Below are 21,669 nucleotides of genomic sequence, written 5' to 3'. Positions count from 1 at the left end.
TGTACAGAATATATCTGCAAACTGGGCTTTGATTTACTGCTGGGCTTAAAAATGCTTTAAAGACTTCTAAGCACAGGAAGAAATATGCTGTTAGTAAAGCTTCCGTGTTATCAGCCCAGCTAAATAATGATGTGCAATGTGTCATGTGCAAAGAATATATTAATGCTTGGATAAATATTTTCCTAATGTCTGCTAGGTTGATATCTCCTTGGCACATAACCAGCGGATAGTAAATAACGCTCACTACTCTGTTTACTTAAGGTCTGTTTTCTCTCTTGTCTTTTGCATTGGCAATAATTTTGGGGGCTACAGGGGAGGAAAAGGCAGAGGGAACCGGAGCCTTGTAAAATGCTTGTTTTCCTTACAAATTTCATGAGAAATAAACTGTTTATGCTTTAGTGTTTCACTGCCATGGAAATGTTAGATGATTTTGTGTGACTGTCAAAGTGTTTAATGTGGAGCCAAGCAGTAGCATTACAGAGAGTGGGAGGGGAGGAAAAGGAGAACCTGAAGGAACACAATGAAAAAAACAAATGAATCCACTTTACCTTGTAGCTTCTAGCACGTTATTTTCCCTTGCTTGTGGGCATGACTTAATGCTGGTTACTCCCCTTGGCTGCAAACTGCATTCATTTTAATCATCTGTTTTGACAACCTCTTTCCCCCTCAGGCTCATCTCTAATTGAATTTGTCATGCAATCTCACCTCCCCTGAAACTGTTTGTATGGGAGGGAACCTGGGAGGCAGCTGGGCCTGGGTTGGTGTCTGTAGTGTTACCTCCAGAAATCAGCCTGCTTCAGTCCTACCTTTGGAGCTGAGAGGTGTGGCATTGCCTGGTATCCCACAAATGTGGCAGTCATACTTCCAGATCTGATCCCTACCAACTCCTGCCGTTCTCTGTTGCCTTCCGTGTCACAGGGTAGACATGCTTATAAAGAATTATTCATTTTGAGATTAAATTTCCCCTTGCACACCCAAAAACGCAGCTTCTCAGCTGAATTCTGTCCTTTCTGACTTCCTTGTACATTGAGGGATGTCAGTAGGGTGCTTAGAGTGGACTGTGGAGTCCCCTAAGCAAGGATGCAGACCTGAAATACTGTAGTTTCTCATATATACAGGCATGACAGAATTTGGCATGTGATGTTCACTGAGGTCATGGCTGTGGCTTTTCCTAGTGGTCAAGAAGGACCTCAAGAATGGTACTTCTTAATTTTTCTCCATCCAAATGTCCTCAAGCCTGTCAGTCTCAAATAATGTGTATTTATATTTAACAAAGGAAAAGAACATTAGAAAAAAAAACCCAACCCAAAAGCAAGTTCCCATGCAGGTACATGTTTTCTGTATAAAAGAACTGACTACCTTTTGTCTGTAATCCCACAGTATCAAAATGAAATCCCTCTCATACCCCAAAATAAGGTGTTGGGTTTTTTAACATTTATGTTGCTAAATTCATCTGAGCCAGTTCCACCCTGCAAGCTCAAGATGACAGTGTTAGGCAATGGGGGGAGACACACACATTAACATAAGAACACTCATCTTGTTCCTGAGCATAAGTGGAGCCATCATGTTGTCTTCATCTGCTCAAAAGCGCTGTGTCAACATGTCCCTGCAACAAAAGTGTTCATGGTGCCTAGATAGCACGTGTCACGTGTTTGACACACCACCCTGTTATCTCAACTGGCCAAACACTGCAGATAAACAGTGCCATGGAAGTGCACACATGCTTTAAACAAGGTTTGTGATCAACTCAAACTTGCAACCTTTATATCTGACTGAAGCATAAACAAAAATATGACAGACTTATATAGCCTACATTTGAAAGATAAGATGTAGAAGAAGTTGCATTATAAAACCACAATTGTTTCACTTCAGAAGTCAGACCATTTCCCAGCAGAATCTACAAAATTTCCTACCTCTCCCTACTGAGTGCCTGAGCTCAACAGAGATACTAGTATAGTAACTGAATCCTAATTAAGTATTTATTTTGCTTTCTAAAGGCACACACCTTCTTAAGCATTTGCCTAAAAGTCACCAAAGCCTATTTATTCCATTTTCTTTCAAGTAGACTCTTTGCTTTGACCAGCAAACCTCTTCCTCCCCTCTTAGGCCCCTCCACAGAAACAACCCCTTTTTTTCTGTGTATTGTCAGAATAGAAAGGAAATACTTTGAACCCTCCAAAACTCTGTTGTTACACTGATGAATCACAGTGGTGGGTTAAAGAGGTTACTGTTCCTACACAGAGCAATCTGGAGTAGATGAGAAATCAAACTTCTTATGGCAATGCCATTGTAAAGTGAATAAATATTTCCAGATTCCAATTTGATATATTATTTTCTTTCTTATATGCAGATGATGTGAGGGTCTTGTAAATAAAGGATATAATGTCAGGGAGATGGAGGTAGGAAATGAAGATTAGTTTCCTTTTTTTCTATCCTCACCTCCCAGGGAGAAGTTAATTTTGGCTGTGTTCAGTCTGAGTTCACAGAAGGGAGAACACTAAAAAGCTTACTTATTCTATAAGTCCACTGCCAAATTAAATGGAAAGAAGAAGCAAAAATAATAATAATAAAGATCATATTTGAATCGGGGGGAAAAAGCTAATATCCTCTCCAGATTTCAGCTCTCACCCCTTTGGCATCTGTATTTGCCAGTTCATTAGGAAACATCTTCTCAATATTTTGGTCTAATTTAAGTGGACAGATGCTGTTTTTCCACAAAATGAAGTGGTATGAAGAAAGCCTGTCAGATTTGGTTTGGCATTTTCTTTTGTTACATTTAATGTTTATTGACCATTTTTCCCTTCCCAGAAATAAACTCTGTGAGATAGATATGAGGGCCTTGGCAGCAAAGAAACAGAAATCCTGCTTGTAGGCACATGCCCTGGTCTGCAGTCTCAGAAAGATTTGCCAGTGTCCAGGTTTTGCAGATCAACATTTCATATATCTTTTACACGTTGGCAACAGTCCTTTTCATTTAGGATAAACTGAGTGCTGAATAGGCATAAATATCTGGGCTTAACCAAGATACAGCATGGAAAGGCATGGCCAGATGATATTATATGTACACCGTGGTGCAAAACATCTGAAGCCTGAGAGGTCCCATAGTTGTAGCTGGCAGGAAGTCCAGCAGAAATCCAGCCAGCCCTGCTCTGCAGGCCTAAGCTCATTCCCCACATCTTCCTGGCCCACTTGCAGGAAACTCCGGCTGAGGTTTATGGACTCAGTTTTGCAGCAGGTCAACCAAGAGGCTTGCGAGTCCCTGATGGCCTTGAAATCCAGCAGAGCAGGACTGGATCTGGTTCCCAGGGCTCTGCTTATTGGCTGCTCTGAAAATTAAGTCCAGAGTATCCAGAGTAGAGTAAGCAATCAATGTATTTTAGCTGATGTCTAGCCTGGATAAATATTCTCTCAGAGCCCCCAGCTCCAGAACCTGGATACCCCTGCATCCAGGTGGAAACCAAACAGGATTTCCTCATGCAGAGGAGCAGGGAGGGTCTCCGGTGCACGCTGAGTGTTGGTCTGAATCCCACATCACTGATGTATCTGATTACCGCCAAAGTCACTCTCCATCTATCCATTCCTTGTCACTGTGGTTCAGCCTCTCCGCTAACACGGCCCCGTGTGCCGGAGCACAGCCCCGCTGGAATCGCTGGTCCGCATTAGCCGGCTGCTGGAGCGGAACCGTCCAGCCTAGAGCCTGTCAAAATCAACCTGTGGATTCCCAGGGGCTCTCAAAAATGTGCATACGTCATCTGGCAAATCACAGCCCTGAAAGGCCCCGGGGGAGAGCAGCTGAGCCGGGCGTTTCTCGCCAGGACGGAGGCGAGGTGGTGCTCCGATGTCCGTGAGGAGCAGAGCCTGCAGCGTGCCCTGCCAGCGTGGCTGGGAGCGGTGCTCGGCACGGCAGACACGGCATCATTACAGCAGCTCCCTGTGCCTGCGCCCAGAAAGGGATGTGCAGAGCCAGAGTCAAGGCAGTGTACATGCTGTGGGGTGTGATGAGGTGATTCGGAGCAAATAAAGCTTAATTAGTGCACAGTGACCCTTACCAGTAATTTCCTGTATGATGAAATACCCACTGCCAGTGGTCAAAACATACCACTTAATCACATAGCATTTTTCTTGGAAATATGCATTTACTTTGAGCTTTCATGTTTTCTTCTTTCCTCAGGGAAAGGATAAAACATACCTCTAATACGGACTTGATGCTACATTCCCTGCTCTGCTCTTAATTCTCATGGCCAGAACTCGGTTTTCCCCTCTCTGATTTGCAGATTTGGCCCTGAGAAGTTTTCCAGTGTTGGGGGGAGACAGCAGGACTCAGCTCTGGCTCATTGATAAGGACTGTTTGGGCATCAGTAAAGCATGCTCTGTTCTTCAGCATATCTGGCTGATGTCTCTATTGAGAGACCTCGAGTCTCTATGAGACCTTGAGTTTTTTTGCAATTTGGGCACTTGCACTCATCTCAGGAGACAGATGTTGTCTGAGGTACATAAGAGCTGAGATTGCACTGAAAGTATTCTGCCCGGAGGGGCATTAAGTGCTTTCTCCTCTGCCCTGATTTTTTGAGATGTAGGAACATAATATGCACAAGACTTCTCCTATGTGTCCAGTTTTGTTGAAATTGGCCCATGTGTTCAGAAGTTGTAAGGGACAGGGTGGAGTAACAGAAAAAGAAAGACAGATTTTATGGGTTCATTAAAAATTCAGCTGCAAAATAACATTGACTGCACAGTCCCTTACTGCCATAAGAATTGGGGTTTCCATTAGCAAATTAAATCCACTTCCAGATGAGATACACCACAGATGAGATTCAGCCACAGCTCTGCTCTCTCTCTCTCTCGAAAGCTTTTTGAATATTGCTCTTTTCATTTCCCTTGCTGACAGGGCCTCAAACGACAAGGGCTGCAATTGCAGAAGACGCTGCAAGAGCCCGCTGACAGGTGATTAACAGCTCCTGGATGCTGTGAGCCTGACCACACTTCTGACCACGGGAACAGTTAAACAAATTATCAGCAGAGCAGTTTTGTGGTTAACTAACCCTTTTCTCTAAACAAGGCTGCTAATGACGTTCCCAGGCTGGCACCCCCACGCACTTGTGAGCTGGAACACGCTGTTTCTCATATCTATCAGTCTCCTTAAAAACAACAACACAGATCAAACTGGAAGGCAGAAAGAAATCTGGACTCTCAGAAAATGCACAGCAAAAGCTGAATAAAGGAGTGCATTTTAGCAAACTAGTTCTTTGGGGAAGTCTTTCAGCCAGGTGAGGAAGCTGGAAATATTTTGGTCCCATTTATTTTAGGGCAGAGCTTTCTCTCAGAAACAATACTCTGCTCTCCATCCCTACCAGTACCTGAGAGAATGGAATATGTCCCTGACATTTTGGAGGGCTCAGAATCCAAGAAGTTAGCTGAGATCTTTAACACGGGCATCAATAGAGCAAACACTTTCCCTTGCTACTTGTCAAAAGCCTTTGTTGGAACTGATCCAAAGGGTGAAGGGACAGGGAGATCACACTATGAGATGGGATGGAGAAGAATCCCTTGTGAGCACTGTGAGGTGTTGACTGTATGGGAAAGAGAAGGAGGGATCCACTTAACCCCCTCAAGGGTCATTGTGGGCTTTGTCAGGTGAGTCAGAGAGCCTCACAAAAAGTCACTGAAGCAGGCTTTGATCACAAAGTCATTGCTCTGAGGGATAAAGGACACAGGTAAAGCTGGGCAGTAGCATACATAGACCTGTGGTCTGGGCACTCTTAGACAAGAAGGTTTCACCTGGAGCAGCAGGGTGCTCCAGATCTGCTTTGGCCTGCTGGTTGAACTATACTCATGATCTGTCATAGATTCATACTTTTTTTGTTGGAAGTTGTTTAATTCTCAGTCTAAAAGTCTTCTCCAGGCTGGTTGAGCAGCAGCTGTCCTGAAGAATGTACTGCTAAGGGGCTCTCAGCTCCACTTATTGGGTGTTCATTTGTCTGCCCTTCCTCAGATAATTAATGAGCTTGGTATGCCACAGGGGTTTGTTCTATCACCTCACTGACAGATCCCTCATACCTGAGACATGTTGCTGAGGCTCCATCACTGTCTTGTAGCACTGTGGAGACAGACTACTGTCCACCCTGGACACCTCCCTGGGTCACTCAAACTTACATTTGACCAGCAGAGATAAGGGTGGAAGAGAGCTGAGGATATTCCACACCCTAGTGTGGTTCTTCTTGTGGACATCATCTTCATGACTCTGAAGAGGCTTTGCGTTCTCACACTTGGATATCTACGGCTGAGAGTTTACTTTCCTCAAGAAAGGGGAATTTAGGGCTAATCTCAGTCTTCATCTTTCATTTATAGGTTTCTGGGTAAAATAGAATACATCAGGATGAAGGACACAAAAATACCCTTCTGGCTTTGTTCTTTTAGTTAAGAATGTGTGGTGATGTTTTGGGAGATTCCTGTCATACAATGTCTCTTAGAGCCAGTTCTTAGGAACCTGTGATGATCTAAGGTATAGAAGCAGCTCTGCTGAAGATCTAAGTAGTATTCAAGTCAGGAGTTCCAGGACTGCCATTTGTTTGGACTCCTCTCCACACATCCTGGTCTTGTCTTTTCCTGAGACTGATGGGGGAATAGGGTGTTCCAGAGATCATCAGATCATGTTGTGAGAGCAAGGTGAAGAGCATGTTAGGTGACACCTGATTGTTTTGGGTTTACAGAGACAGCAGTACCAGGAGAGATTAAAAGCTGTAAAATAACTCAGGTGGTTCATCCACTTTAATCTCAGCCTTTCCTCTTTTGTCTTTCCTCCTCTTTTGTAGTCAGTGGAATCTTGTAGGCAAGGAATCTTTGCCGTGACAATGAATTCAATAGCTCTCCGAGGAATAAAAGCAGATGGTTTCACACCCTTACACAGTGAATTGTTTAAGTGAGACAAGAGTCATTAAGTGCAATCCCTGATGAGAGGTTTTCAGCTCCAGTAACTCACCAAGGTGTGCACAGAGAGCTCAGTGAGCACTTGCCATACTTATGTGGATCGTGTTTGCAGTGAAAAACATTATGAGAACCCGACTTTTTTCCCTTTTTTTCCAGCTAGTAGAAGCAGGTGGCTGTGCAAATCCAAGCCTGAAGTGCTTTTTCACTTTGAAGGCTTCAGGATACAATGCTTTTTTCCTCCTTGATACATGAATGAGAAGTTTGGTCTGCTCTCAACCTGGTCCAGCCTCTGAGTACTTAACCCTGTTGAAAATACTGGCTATGTTTGTTCAGAATTGAGAGGGAGGAAGAAATCAAAGCTGATGTCATATCCAGGCTCTTCTGAGCCTTTTCTGCTGCGTTCTGACATTTTCATTTCAGAGAAAGAGTTTTATGCCTTCAATATGCCTTCAAATAAAGCAAAAAGGGTGACTTTGAAAGCATGCAGTGGCATATGCAATTTATATAACAGCTCAAATAGTTTTTTTCTTCAAACAACATTTATTAGCATTTCACTAAGCAGCTTTTTTGTTCGGAAAAAAAAGAGATGAAAAGTAAGAAAAGTCATCCTGGGGAGAAGCTGCAAGTAACTTCTGTTACTTTACCTCAAACAGTAGCAGATCCTGCTTCAGGGGTAAAGAGGGAGAGTGTTTCCACCTGCAGGATTCACTGAGAAGGGCTCTGCTAGAGGGTGATGGAGTTTTTTGACAGAATTTTTACAAGGGCCCCTTGTTTCCAAAATGAAGCTTAACCAATCTGAGGGCTTCATTCCTGAGACAGGAGGGCTAACAACCCTTCATTTGCCCTGTAGCTTCTAAAGTCAAATGATTGCTTTCTCTAAGCCAATGCGAAATTCCCCTGGTTGTGATTTAAAAGTAATGGATGTGCTTTTTTCCCCCTGGTTGATGGTGTTTTCTATTTAATGTGTTTAAATGAAGAATAAAGTGCAAATGCATAATTACTAGCACGCTGTCTTAGTAAGGCTTTTTAAAGCAAAAGATCATGTGAAGAAGTATAAGATTTTTATTTTCAGTTTTCCTGCCCTCTGGTATGTTGTTCTGACTCTTGTTTTCACTATGTTGAAGCCATGGGTTAGTTTTGCCAAGAAAAATCTACATGTTCCTGTGTGTCTATACAGCAGTCAGAGCTGGTTTCTATGATTTTGCTTGCTTTTGCAGAGAGATTTGTTAGCAAAAGCTATCTCTGTGTACTACAGAAGGACTATGAATAAACAGCATTTCTGGATTAAACACATGTTGCCTTCAAATCAGCCACAGAAAGATGAGGTCACTTGCAGGTGAGCCCATCAGTCAGACCTGCACAAAGAATGGCATTTTTTTTCTCCCCAGTGGTCACAATGAGAAGTTAGAACAGAGAAGGAGAGAATTTTGTCAGAGCAAATCATAGTGGTTTGGGTCATTTGGTGAAAAAAAAAAAGAAAAATAAAGTCAGCCAATTTTGGCCACTCCATTTCACTTTCAGGTTATTTAACCCTGAAACTAATCACAACAATTTTCAAAGAACGATACCAGAACTAGCAGAGCAGACTTCAAAAATGCATCAATACAGAGGGAGAAAACCAACCTGCCTAGTCAGTTCAGATCATAACTGTGTGTTGGAGAGACAACACGATTTAAGTTTTTCTCAGGTTTTGAAAGCTGAGCCTCCCTCAAAAAAAGGTGAAAGTCCTCTACCTTCCCCCCTGAGAATGTACATTCAGCAAAGGCTTGGACAGCAGCTTTTGTAGCACTTCATGTAGCACTTCTTTTCATGCTTTAAGTAGTGAAACCAATAAAAAGCAAGCCCCGAGGGCAAGGAGCAATTGGGAGCTACTGTTTCAGGCTCTCTTCAAACTCAGGGTTCCTTTGCTGCCTTATCTATTACAGGTATTTCCTACTGTATGCACTACAGCAGACACTGTTTAAACTCTCTAGGATTGATGTAAGCAAATATGCACCATATGTAACATCATAGATTATGCCTTCTTTTTCAAAGAATATTTTCATACATTATTAGCTAGGGCCTTAGATACTTCACCTTATGTGTATTCAAATAGCCATTTCTTTCTGAGGATCCAAGACTATGAGTCTCTGAAGAAACTCTTAAGAAGCCTTTCTGTTTTCACCCGTTCCTCTTACCCTCCCACACTTAGAATCGTAGAGCATTTTGGGAAACACTGAATTATATTGTTTATGTCCGGAGCTTGTGTTTTGGATCCAACGCTGCCCTCGATCCCCTTTGTGACCTGGGGATCTGCTCTTCTCAGCGCCCAAGTTTCCTCATTTGTGGATAATTAATAATGAAAATCCTTCCTGACACTGTGGGACCGGGAAGGTTCCCAAAAGGTGCTTCCCAAAGGGTGCCCTCTGAGGTCATGGCCCTTTCCCAGGTCTTCTACTCGCACAGCAAACCAAACTTTTTCTGGAGTGTTGAGTCCTTATGACAGAAGCTCCTGAATTGCAATACCAGAAGGTACTGGAGCTACAGCAGGGGAGTTTGCCTCCCTCATACAATTCAGGTTTATCCATATTACGTGCTCAATCCCTTTCTATGCACAATGAGACCATGGGCAGCATTTCCTCCATTTGGCCACCGTCTGTCCTGCAAGCCACAGCCCTGGGAATGCACACATTTAGGTTTGACTGCAGCAGATTAAGCTCTTGTTACAAGTCAATGGCCAATCTGTTTTCCCAGCTATGTTTTCTAGGATTTTTCTTCCTCTCCTTAGCTCCAACACCCCTGAAAACTTTGCAAAATATTCCTTTTTGGCTTTTGACAATCTCGGTTTCAGATTCCTTTTGCCGGCTAGAGGATTTCTGGGCAAGTTGACAGACATAACATCTCCTTCTTTTAAAAATAGTCCATATTCTGGAATGATGGGCTGGGAGCTGTGTTTGTCTTAACTCAAATTGCAGAGCCATCACTCAAACTGGGAAGAGCTCCCTCTCTTAATTCTTTCTGAAGTAAAGATCACTTGCCTTCATCTCTGTCCAGGTTAAAGCAGAGTTAAAAGCAACTTTAAAGTTAAGCTTGCTTAACTTTAAACTTTTAAACTTGTTTAACTTTAAAGTTGCTTCTGCATTTGTCAGGAGCTATATTGGATGCATAAGAGACCTTTACTATGAAGAGTGACTTTTATAAAACATACTGATGGCAAAGAAGTAAAAAAATAACAGAGAGAGAATCTGTATAGGCCTCGAGTCAGCAGTGCTGCCTTTGTAGGTCACTTGATCTGAGCTTACACGTATGTTATTTTGCAACTGCAAAGAGGTTATTATTACTTTTTGGGTAAATCAAATCATCTTGAAAGGCCTGGTAGATACTTGCATGTAATTGTGCATGAAGCATTTCTTAGGAGCCTCAGTGTTTTAAGCAAAATAGCTACACCAGGCATGGGATACCAAAAGTGCCTTGTTTCCACTTACTGTAAATGATCATAAATTCTACTGCTACTTTATTGTGGTGGCTGCAGTTCTTGGAAGAGTAAAAAGGGTGGGAAATCAGTTCCCAGTCGGTTTTATAAAGTACAAGGTTGCTTGTATTGGTACCAATTCCAAAGTGCAATATTTCAACTATGAATGATTGGATATTTTCCCAGATTCCCATAAAGTCATTAAACACAGTGTAAAGGGTCACCAATAACATAAGCAAAAGATCAGGACATTCAGGACTGGAGCAGATTGTCAGGACAGCCCTGGTTTTCAAGGAGGTGAATACACACTCTGAACTGTGCAACCTTGGAGGTGGCCACAGAGGGGAAAATGGGCCCTGTAAAGTGAACTCTGATCATGTCTCATTTACAACTCACTCTGGCCTGTCCAGATACATCTCATAAAAGCAGCAGCCAAGGGCTGTTCCATCCCTAGGGAACTCGTCTCATGTGGAACTTCCCTTTGGAGAAATCTTCCAGTCTTGGACCAATTCCCAGTGATCTTCCAAAACTAGAAAACAGTAACTCTCACACTTATATTTTTAAATGCTTTTGTGGCAAAGTCTCATCTAAAAGGAGGATGATGAGGATGCAGAGGATCTACATATGTTATTTTAGACCTCTCCACAGAAGTAGAAGGGAATTGGGCTGTCACCTATGTTTATTGAACCATTCTGCAGAATTTGATAGCTGTAATGTGATTTTGCTATTACTCTGTATGTCTGTTCTGCAGCTAGTGGGGAAATCATTATTTTATAGCCCACTTTGGTAGAAGGTGAGAGCCCACCATTGGCAACAGCTGGAGGTGTTCTGCCTGCAAAAACAGTGCTTCCACAGGAAGAGTCCTCCAAGAAAAGCTGAGGAGGGGACATCAGCCAGAGGAGACACAGCTAAGCATTGGGATGTGCACAGCAGCTCAGTAGACAATTGAAGTTACAGCTTCTGGTTGACTTCTCTAGTGGAGAATCTCCCTCAGTGCCTTGGAGGTCCAAGCATGCTGCCTCAGCACAAGGCTTGGCTTCCAGTGGTGTGGGAAGGAAAACATGAGACTGGAATTTGGCTCCTGGTTTCTCCCATAGCTCACAAAGCATTGCCACTGGAGAAACACAGGTCATCATGCGGATTTAAATATTCACAAAGAGTTTGTTTTCTCAGGAAATAGTCAAGGATGGAAAATAAACTTCTTTAATTTGGCTTTTGACATCTGCTATAGACACAGCTCATTATGAAGCTGCAACAAGACACACTTCCAAACTGAACCAGAAAATATATTGGTTCATCTGTGACACACAAAAGGCCTATGCAGCCCATTCCATGCTTGCTTAGGGCAGCAACAGACATGGAACCAGAGACTGGATGCAGGGTTGAACTTTTCCTGGTCCTGGGTGTGTTTGGGTAAAGGCTTTGGCTCAGTTTGTTGTGCCAAAATACAAGCAAGCCATGAATCTGAATTTTCCCAAAGTTCAAATGCATCCATATTCAGACTCCTCGGACCCTTGCTTATTTGGCATGTTGGGACATTTACACACACACACAGGGACTCATTTAAACCATCCAACTCAAATCCTCCTACAGCCACAAACACATAAAATTTGAATGCTTTTTTTTCAGACAGTTTGGCTGAAATAAGACTTTTTTAACAGCAATAAATAACAGAATAATTATTTTTACTTCCTACACAGGAACTCAAATGTTTGATTCATTTTGCTCTTTTTGGCAGTGCTGATAGTTCTGAAATAGTTTTCCCTGGCATCTCAGCAATAACGGCTCCCATTAACCCTGAAGACTCCTGATGACCTAAACTCAACTTCAGGATATTTAATTTCTCCTTCTCCCTCCTACCCACATGGGAATGCGAGGGGAAACATAACACAGCATAGTAGTGATTAGAGCCTAACTTTTCTTTTGACTGTCCCTGATGTCTGTGCAACAGCTTGAGGTACTTCACATCTGTCTTTACATAGACACACGCTTGTCCTATACTTGGCAGAAATTTTTGGTGGAATCTGAGGATTTTTGATATTTGTCCAGGATTTCCTTACCCAACAGGAAGAGCAGAGAGCTACTGTTTACAGCTCAAAGGAAATAAACCGATCATATCTCCATTACACCTGAAAATCCCAACCCTTTCTGCTGCCCACAGCCCTGTGCTTCCTGGAAGCTCTGGGCTAACCGTGCCCACACTGAACAGAAGGTCCTTCAGTGTGCAGCAAGCCATGTGCAAATCAAAGATGTTGGTCTTAAGAGCCTGAACCGAGTGGCTGTACAGCTTGATGCTTCCCAGAAACCTCAGTCTGAGTGTGTGTGTGTGCAGCACACACTGTCTGCACACATACTTCTGCCTGGGAAATGCCAGGTTCCACTCACCACTGGCAAATGCTCGCGTTTAATGAGAACTACTGTGCTGACAGATCTTTGGCTGCTCCGATTACATGTGAATGGTAAAGACATTATTGTTCTCACTGGTGTGACTAGACCCACGTGCTTGCCTGCCCTGGCCTGCTCCAAGCCACTCAAGTTTTGGTGGCCTGCATGGCACATGTTTGTCTCATCGTTCATCTGAGCTGGTTCAACCACCACCAAACAAATCCAGCCCATATACAGTTTAATCTCTCAACCTCTGACCAGTTCTTTTCTTCATGCACCTAAAATGATACAATAACTGCCTTTAACCTTTTGGGTATATTTATATATGGGATAAAGAGGTAAAAGAGTAGACTATTGTTAATTTAGCCTCTTAGCAATTTTTGAATTGCTCAGAAATTGGGGAGCTCCACCTGGAAGACACTGTTGGGTGAAGCACAACACTGAAAACTTTTCCCAATGAACACAAATGTGATGATACGAGTTTAGAACTGCAGAAAACAGCAGGGAGCAGACTAACATGCTGGGATAACGTTTGGAATATTTTTGGTGTCTCCACATTACTGGTGGAGGACTCTCGGATCTGTCTGACCATCATTCTACCAGGAAATTGTTCCAGTTTCTGTGGTCTGGAATGGTTAAGAAACAAAGGATCTTCTTCGTGCTGGAGAGCGTCCCTCCTGCTACTGTAATATACACCAGAGTAGGTATTTAGCTAAAATATTCTTCCACCCATGGCTGTATTTATTCAGTCTTCATCCTGTCAGCCAACATAGTCCTCTCCTACATTCATCTTTCCAGTTTGAACATTACTTTTTTAACCGTAGACAACTTTCACTTGTCCTCTCAAGTGCTCTGGGGACATTGTCTGAAATGAGGCAATGGCAGGCACATGTTCCCTGGTACAAGTCAGACCTGTAGATGGGGATCCTTGCAGAGAAGACAGAGGCAAGGAACTCTGAGGAGAAAAAATGGCTTATAGAGGTGACTTAACTTTGTCTGGACATAGATATCTTGATATCAACTGCTGAAGCTCTTGTGCTTTACTGGTTCTGCAGGGAACCAGCAAATATTCCTGGAAGTTTCTACCTTCCACAGGCAGTTTAGGTCTTTGGTAGTCTCAGACACCTCCTGAACATATCAGTTTGTCTTCACTAACCACAAGGACCCCAGGGAGACACATAAGTGTAGGCACTGTCTGCCAATGTGTCTGTGCATCAGTCTGCCACATCAGACTGTCACTGGTTTACCCTTACTGGCTGTGAGGATAAATATATTATCAGAGATATTTAGAAGTGAAGGGCTAGAGGAATGCACATGATAGAGATGCTGCTGTGTGTGAGTAAGAGTTTGTCTCTGTGTGCATAATCTCATTCAAATTATACAGGCATGATCCAGCATCTGAGAATCATTTTCTCTAAGGATCATAATTGTAAAGTTTAACCAAATAAATATTAAAAGACATTATATAAAACTCCCACATAGGGCCCTGCAACCTGAAACATAAAATATACATAGAGCAAATTCTGCTCACCACAAAACTATGCCAGGAATATAAGAGTATCTTTTTATACAGATTGGCTTGCATCCCATTCCGGGGTCAGAGACATGACGTCCCAATAAACATTCACGGATCGCTGGGAAATCACAGGCATCTCTGAGCTGTCTTGCCTGCCCTCCCTTTTTCAGCTGAACATTTAGTGCTGAGTCGATAAAGCCCCTCACTCCTTCCTCATCATTCTCAAATCCTTAATTCCTCCAAGTAATTCATACAGTGAAGTTTCACCAGCTAAATCATTTTTAAATAGTTAAGCCTGTTTGGGGGACTTTTAAAACAGCTGGCTGCAGGACTGACTCAAAGTCTAATCTGTATCTCTCCTGAGAGGATATTTTTTTCCGCCTCCCACTTTTTTGATGACTGCGGGACCCAATAAATACAATACTTTATAATGTTCTAGCTGCTTGTTTGCCTCCCTTCTCACAGAGGGAGCCACTATACTGAAAAAACAGCAATAAGAGAACTCTATAAATTCAGCCTTATTCATTCAGAACTTGTAAAACCGACCAAGGCATGAATTCCCACAGGCACAGTGCTCCCAGGTAGTGGTGAGCAGAGTAAAGCCCCCACCATCTAAACCCTGAAGTTATGTGATATGTGCTGGCAGGCTCCCAGTAGCACCCAGAAGTAGTTTTGGCCTTTCTTGGTTTGGAAATTAGGGTGAATTTCTGTTCTGTAGCAGCTAGTGAGCAGAGAGTTGTCCATCCCTTTCGTGACGGTAGTTGGTTGGCACTTCAAAAGGCTGGGCATTAGACAGCAGTCACATAGTCCTTAGGCCTGATGTGTCCATGGTAGCTGATAATATTTCTGTATTACAAATACACAAATGTGTATCTGTCAAGTTTCTCCCCAAATTTCGCCCACTTGTCTCTCCCATGAACAAAGAAACCTAAAAACTCTTCAATCATACATCTCTGATGTGGGAAGATTGCCATTTACTATGGAGGTAACAAGGTCTAAAGACTAAGCTAGTGCTGAAAGAAAGAGGTTCAGACTCTTCTTCTGTCTAATGCTCTTGTTCTACTTTTGCCCATCACAGATGGTTAGATAATAAAAATGTTATTTCATTTATTCATTTCATTTCATCCTGAGTTACCTCTGAAGATTGCAGAGTTGGGAATAGATTCCTTCAAGCTACAGTAGCACAGAAAAATATCATCACTTCTCATGGAGGAACAAAAATCTGGGTATTAAGAGAATGGGTTACCAAAGACAAAACTTGGATGGAGTAGAGCTGGAAAACCAGATGTTGTTTGATCCATTCCACTGTATGACTTCAGCAGAGTTCACCAACATACAGATGGGACAGGGGTCCAAATGTCCATGGAAGTGATGCACCTGCATGGATAGAGATTTGCACTCACCTAAGTTCATGGTTATGAAATAATTCATAACTATTTCAGTACTTTGTGTTAGAGGAGTATTAGGAAGGACTGTTACATCATTGCCTATATCTGGTGGTTCTACTGGTATGAAACTATCATTCTCTCTTGCAGGAAAGCCTCTCATCCAGAGGGGGCAGGTCACACAAAGTGTGGGGACATCTCCTTTCTACGGTGACCTGCACAAAAATGGGAGGCAGAGTTTGCTGAAGAAAAGAGATGAGAAAGGCATCTGTGGTCAGTCTGTATAGATGGGCATGACCTGTCTTCATTCCCATTTCTGGGAATGCAAATGCTTTTAAAACTTTAAAAAGCATTCTGCAATCTGAGTGTTAAACACATGGGCAGGAAGGTCAGTCAGTTGTGTTGGGCATTATTCCAAGAGCTTTTGGGGCAGATGGGCTTTCAGGGACAGAAACTGAATCCTGAACTCTGTGGCTGTTGGCACATTTGGTTAAAGATCCCTAATGTGCTTAGATCTGCCTTCTTCTGGGCCTATTAAGGCACTTAGGAACCCAGTCCTGAGAGGACATGGTTACACAAACCCAGCAGTAGCCCAGCCAGTACAAAGCAGTTGGATGAGTCACAGGCTTTGTGGTGTACAGAGGCTGCAGATGGAGATTCTTGTTCACGCCGAGAAATGTAGCCTTGTTCCCTGCTCGCTGCCATCTGGAGACACACAAACCAAATCCAACTGGCATGTGTTAAAACCCCTCCACCCTTTTGTATGGTTTGGTTTTGCAAATTGCATTTGTTTAGCAAAGGAAAAATGGATTAATTGTTCTGCAAGTGTGACTAATGGTGATTAGTTCTATTCTGCTGTCAGGAAAAGGACTGCAGTTGTGTATTTAACTTCTCCTTGAAGCTGCCCTGTTTCATGTGAAATTTCCAGGCCTTTGCCAGCTTCAAAGCTAGCATTGCCCATCCAAAGCACCCTGTGGTTAGGAGAAGGACCTGCTGAGGCATACTGCAGCAGTGTCAAATTCAAGACCTCTAGAAGTTGGAGGAACTCAAGATGTTTGAGCACAGAAGAGTTCCCTTCTAAACAGAGCTGTCTGTGTTTCTCATCCAGCCTGTTGAGGCTGATTGCTGACTGCTTTAACATTGTGCCCCTCAGTGATTGGAGACTTCATCATTTCTGGGTTAGATGACAGTAATATGGCCTTTATATACAATCTGAACCTGGCAGAGGGTGCCACCTTTGTTTCTTAACATGTTTCTTAAGCATAACTGTAGACACATAAAATATTCATGTCTTAGAGGTTTCAGAGCTGAAGGTCTGAGCTGAACAGATTATATTGGGATCCCCCTCATTGGTCAAACTATCTTCCTTTCAATGCATGGAATTTGGAAAAGGCATTTTCTACGCTGCTGGAAATGTATAAATAATAAATGTGTCTGCTGAGGGATAAGGAAATGTTGGGATGTCAAAGCTATCTACAGTTCCATTTAACATTTGTTTTTTTAATCCGCCTGCTTCCATCTCTGTCTATGGCTTGTAATGCATTCAACACTGCAGTTGCATGGTGTGTGGCCAAGAGCACATGAATGTGGGTAAGAAATGCCACATAGAAGTACAGTGTTATCAGCATTAATGGTCTTTGGGTATGTCCAAAACCCCCCCCACAGAATGAAGATGGAACAATGCATGCATGGGACTCCTTCCCCTCCTTATATATCATGTAAAATAAAAATCCCATTTAAAAGGAATGATTTCATACAGTTTGAGAAGATAGAATCAGTGTAGTTAAGGAAAGGAAGCTATGGGGACATAAAATAGCTTAACAGAGAGATCTGTTAGTGGGAAAGTCTCAGAGAAGTGAAAGACTTTTCTCTGCAGCCTTTGAAACTGAGGTCATCAAAGCACTGAAGAAAACTCACCAGGGCACAAACATCTGTGATGAAAACAGAGGTGTATGGGAAGAAAGCTCTTTTTTCCAACAGTCAGAAAGAAAGGGGGACAAACAGCATTTTATTCTTTTTCTAGGAGTTCCTCTATCAATAAGTCAACTGACTACTGTACTGCAATGTGATCACATCCTAAAGCCACCCTCAGCTTCATTGTATTTGTGCTACTGTCTTTGTAGCTCCTGCCTTTGCTTCTAGAAATGAACTGAGAGCACAGAAGTGGTAAATCACAATTGACAGACTAGGAAGCCAAGTAGCCATATTTCAGCATCAGTCCAATGCTTTCTCAGGGAAGAATTTGCAAAGTAACATGTTCCACATCTTTTTTTGGCATAGTCATGAAGGAATAAGCAAACAAAAGGAACAGCATGTCTTCTGTCTGCTCTGCAGCAACTTACATGGCTTTTCTCACTATCTCTTTTCGGAGAACAAAGCTGCCAAGAAGAAAGGTGAAAACCTGAAACAAATTTTGGCCTGCTTTATCAGTGCCATGGAACTTGGGAACTCTTTGCATCTGTCAGGACTGCCTGGTATATGAGTAAGTCTCTGCTGTTCTTTCCATGAAATGGTTATGCTCAGAAATATAGGCAGGGTTGTGGCCCTTTTGGGTATGCCACAGGCCTGCCTTTATTTTCTCCTCAACTTGCCCAGCCTTGCCTTTGTACCACATGGACTAGAACTATAAAGACAGCAGAGCTCCAGATGATGCATGTCAAGGGTGTGGCTTCTTTGCCACGGGCAACAGAAGCACATTGAGAACTTCACTGTGTTTCCCAGTGATCTTATGTAGAAACAGCAAATTAGGGACTGATGTGAGTCAAATCACATCACTGGGTTTCTTCAGACCTGTGTTGCTTCTACCATTTTAAACCATGTTCCCTATCACAAAGGAATGTGCTAACTGAGTTCAGACCTACCTGCATTTTGTCAGTCACACAGTTAGTCTCGAGTCTAGTCCAGGCCTGGCCAGAACCAACTGCTTTTTGTTTCTTCTTCATGACCATCACTCTGTGGACTCTGTCATTCACTCATTCTGTATTTTCTCTTGCTGTAAAGGGATTAAATTATAGGAGAATTGATTAGAAACAGGAGGGAACTTGGCTTTAATGATCTGTACTCTACTCACAAAATAACTCACAAACCATTCACTGATACCTTTTGATTTGCAGACCTTCCTTGCAGGCTCTGAGTCAAATCAGTGATCCAGGAGAGCTCAAAAAGGAGACATTTTCCCCCACTCAAGACAGTGATATTGGAAAAAGATGTGGCCCTCTGCAGATGTCATGGCCTTTGATATCCAGCTACATGTTGTTTCCATATTGCACAGTGAACTGTGAGACCAGACGATCTCCATAAATAATGCAGTCTTGTGATTTCCTCAATTACCATTCCAACAGCAACTTCCAAAGGGTTAATGCACCAGGGGTCATTCATGAGCACACAGGGACACCCAAACTTTCAGAGTACTTGTGAGCATGAATGAGAGACATCCCGTTGTGAGAGGCAATCTAGACACATGCATCCAATCCTGCCCAGGGCTTTGACACTTGGAAATAAACCTAGAAAAATTTTGCATGATGGAAGAGTCTGGTCCTGGGCATGAGAGTTCTTGATGACTAGTGTTGTCAAGTTGGTTCTTTTTTTTCTCATCCAATGCTGTTTCACATGTAAGATTTCATTCTCAACATGATAAATTGTGGACATTGACTGTCAAGATTCCTTTATTGCCACCTCCTACAAATTCCTTCAGACTTCTTTCCAGAAAATTCCCATGTGGAGCCTTTTTCTATTGTGATGTCACTGCTGTTCTAACAGAAATTTGTTAGCTATTTTTCCACTATGTGAGAAAGGCCCTAAGAAGTCCCTTTCCCAAAGAGCACTCAATAAGAAATCTTCCCCCACCAAGACATTGTCCGCAGGAGTGAGAAGCACATGTGACTCACTATCATCTTCAAACTAAGTAAAATTAAATATAGTAAATTTCCCTTTCCCCATCACAAATTTACACCTTTGTGCTTCCTGTACCAGGGGCTGTAAATTAATTTCCAACAGGCAGACTTGTCTGGTCTCCAAATATTCCCCTTTCCAATGAAAGACTACCTAATCTCTAAACAGAGTCTTTACCAGGGTAACTGAAGGCATCCTTGAAAGACTGAGCCTTCTGAAAGGACCTAACAGGGTGTAGTGAATGGTGATGTTTTTAGAGAAACAGCAGAGCAGGATGTTAAGGCAGACAGCACTGGCAGAGCTGAGCAGATGGGAAGGTGAGCTGAAACAGGTCAGTTATTCACTCAGACCCTGGCTGAAAGCTGATTATACGGAGAGGTGTGTGAAGTATTTATAGTCCAGCCTCAAAATTCAGAATCTTTTCCAAGTAAGATAGTTTACATAGTCAAATGAATTGCCATTAATTACCTGTATTTTAGTACTAAGATTCTTTGATTAGGTTTGAGGGGGGACAGTTGCTTTTTGGTTTTCTTTGTTGTGTTTGTTCTTTTTTAAATCTGATAATGACTCTTAAACAATATCATCCTGTGAAATGTTCTTACTGGAAGATAAAAGATATGAGAATTCCCACCTAACTGGGAACAGATTTATGTCTAAATTCAGCCCCTAGTCTTGCCTCCCACAGGCAGTTCCCAACAGAAGAAATGGTTGGATTTCCTTCTTTCCATTTGTGAGCCCGAGATACCACATGCACATGGGCTCTTGTTCGTAGTTATGCCTTTAATCTGAGGCATGACATGAGAACATGTGGTACCATAAAACCCACTAAACACAGCAACTTGGCTGCAAAAATCACAGAGGGCCTGGAAAGCTCAGTGGTGGCAATTGTGAGAACCTGTACGACATCTCACTGAAGGGTAGGTGGGTCTTCTTGGAATAACACACAAATTCATGGACACACTTTCTAACATTTCTGTGTACGTGCATGTGCCCAAAATAGACACTACATTCAAAATCATCTTTTGTAGCCTGGTATTACAACTGCATTAAAAGCAGTCTGGGAACATCATAAAAGGAGTGACATGTCAGATCTCTCTGTCATACCCTTTCTGAAGAGTTTTCACATTGATGCTTTTCAGTCATGTTTTGCCTGATGTGTGCATATATTCACACACTGAGGCATATCTGTGCGAGCACACAAATATTTCTTTAGAGGGGATATATTTCTTCTATATTTTGTTTCTTTCTAACACTGACTGCCAGGGTCCTGGTCCATACCTTCCCATGTTTGATTCTTCTATACAGATAAACACGTTGGAATAATTCCCCTAATTTCTTACTGACTAGAGTCTAATTTATAATGGTTTAAAATGAGGGGACGGTGCCTTTTTCTTACTGCGGGTTTTGTTGAACTTTCAGGAAGAACTTTGCTGCCATGTGACCTGAGACAGAGAAAATGTTGATACCAATAAAATCTTAGCAGAACATGCCAAGAAAATCAGCATTTATTTTACCTAGCATATCCCAGAGGAAACATACAGTTAATACTGAAGTTTAAAATATCTTAGCCTTGGAATCTTAAAACTCCATCAGCACTCGAAGAGGGGGAAAAAAGAGTAACAAAAAATCCTGTAGCAACAAGGAGGTTAAATACACACATATGCAAAGTGTAGCACAACTCAATGGATCACTTCTAGCAGCTACGGATTTTGTCTGACATGAGTTTTGCTCTTGATCTCCTCGCATTTGTAGCACAAAAAAAAAATTAATAAAACCTTCCCCTTTCTGAGAGTACCTTATAATGAAAACAAGAATATTTTGAAAGGAAAGAATAGGAAATGTTGACTGGGGGGTCCTGCTGCTTTCTAAGTAGTCCAGCTCCCAAGATTTATGTCAAAAGCAACAGAAGGTTGGAAATGAAAGAATGCCCTTGAAGTTACGCTCTGTAACTCAGCCAAGCGAGATGGATTTTCATTTACCTTGTCGAAAACCCAACATGAAAAAAAAAAGTTGTAGATAAAAATGTTACGCCATTACTCGAGATTTACAAACGATGTGACAAAATAAACATGTGTTCCACTCATGAGGAAAAGTGCTCCATTCAATGATCTGAT

Source organism: Pseudopipra pipra, chromosome 9 (assembly GCF_036250125.1).
Source record: "Pseudopipra pipra isolate bDixPip1 chromosome 9, bDixPip1.hap1, whole genome shotgun sequence".
NCBI classification, from domain to species: domain Eukaryota; kingdom Metazoa; phylum Chordata; class Aves; order Passeriformes; family Pipridae; genus Pseudopipra; species Pseudopipra pipra.
Note: the sequence above shows the minus strand (reverse complement) of the source record.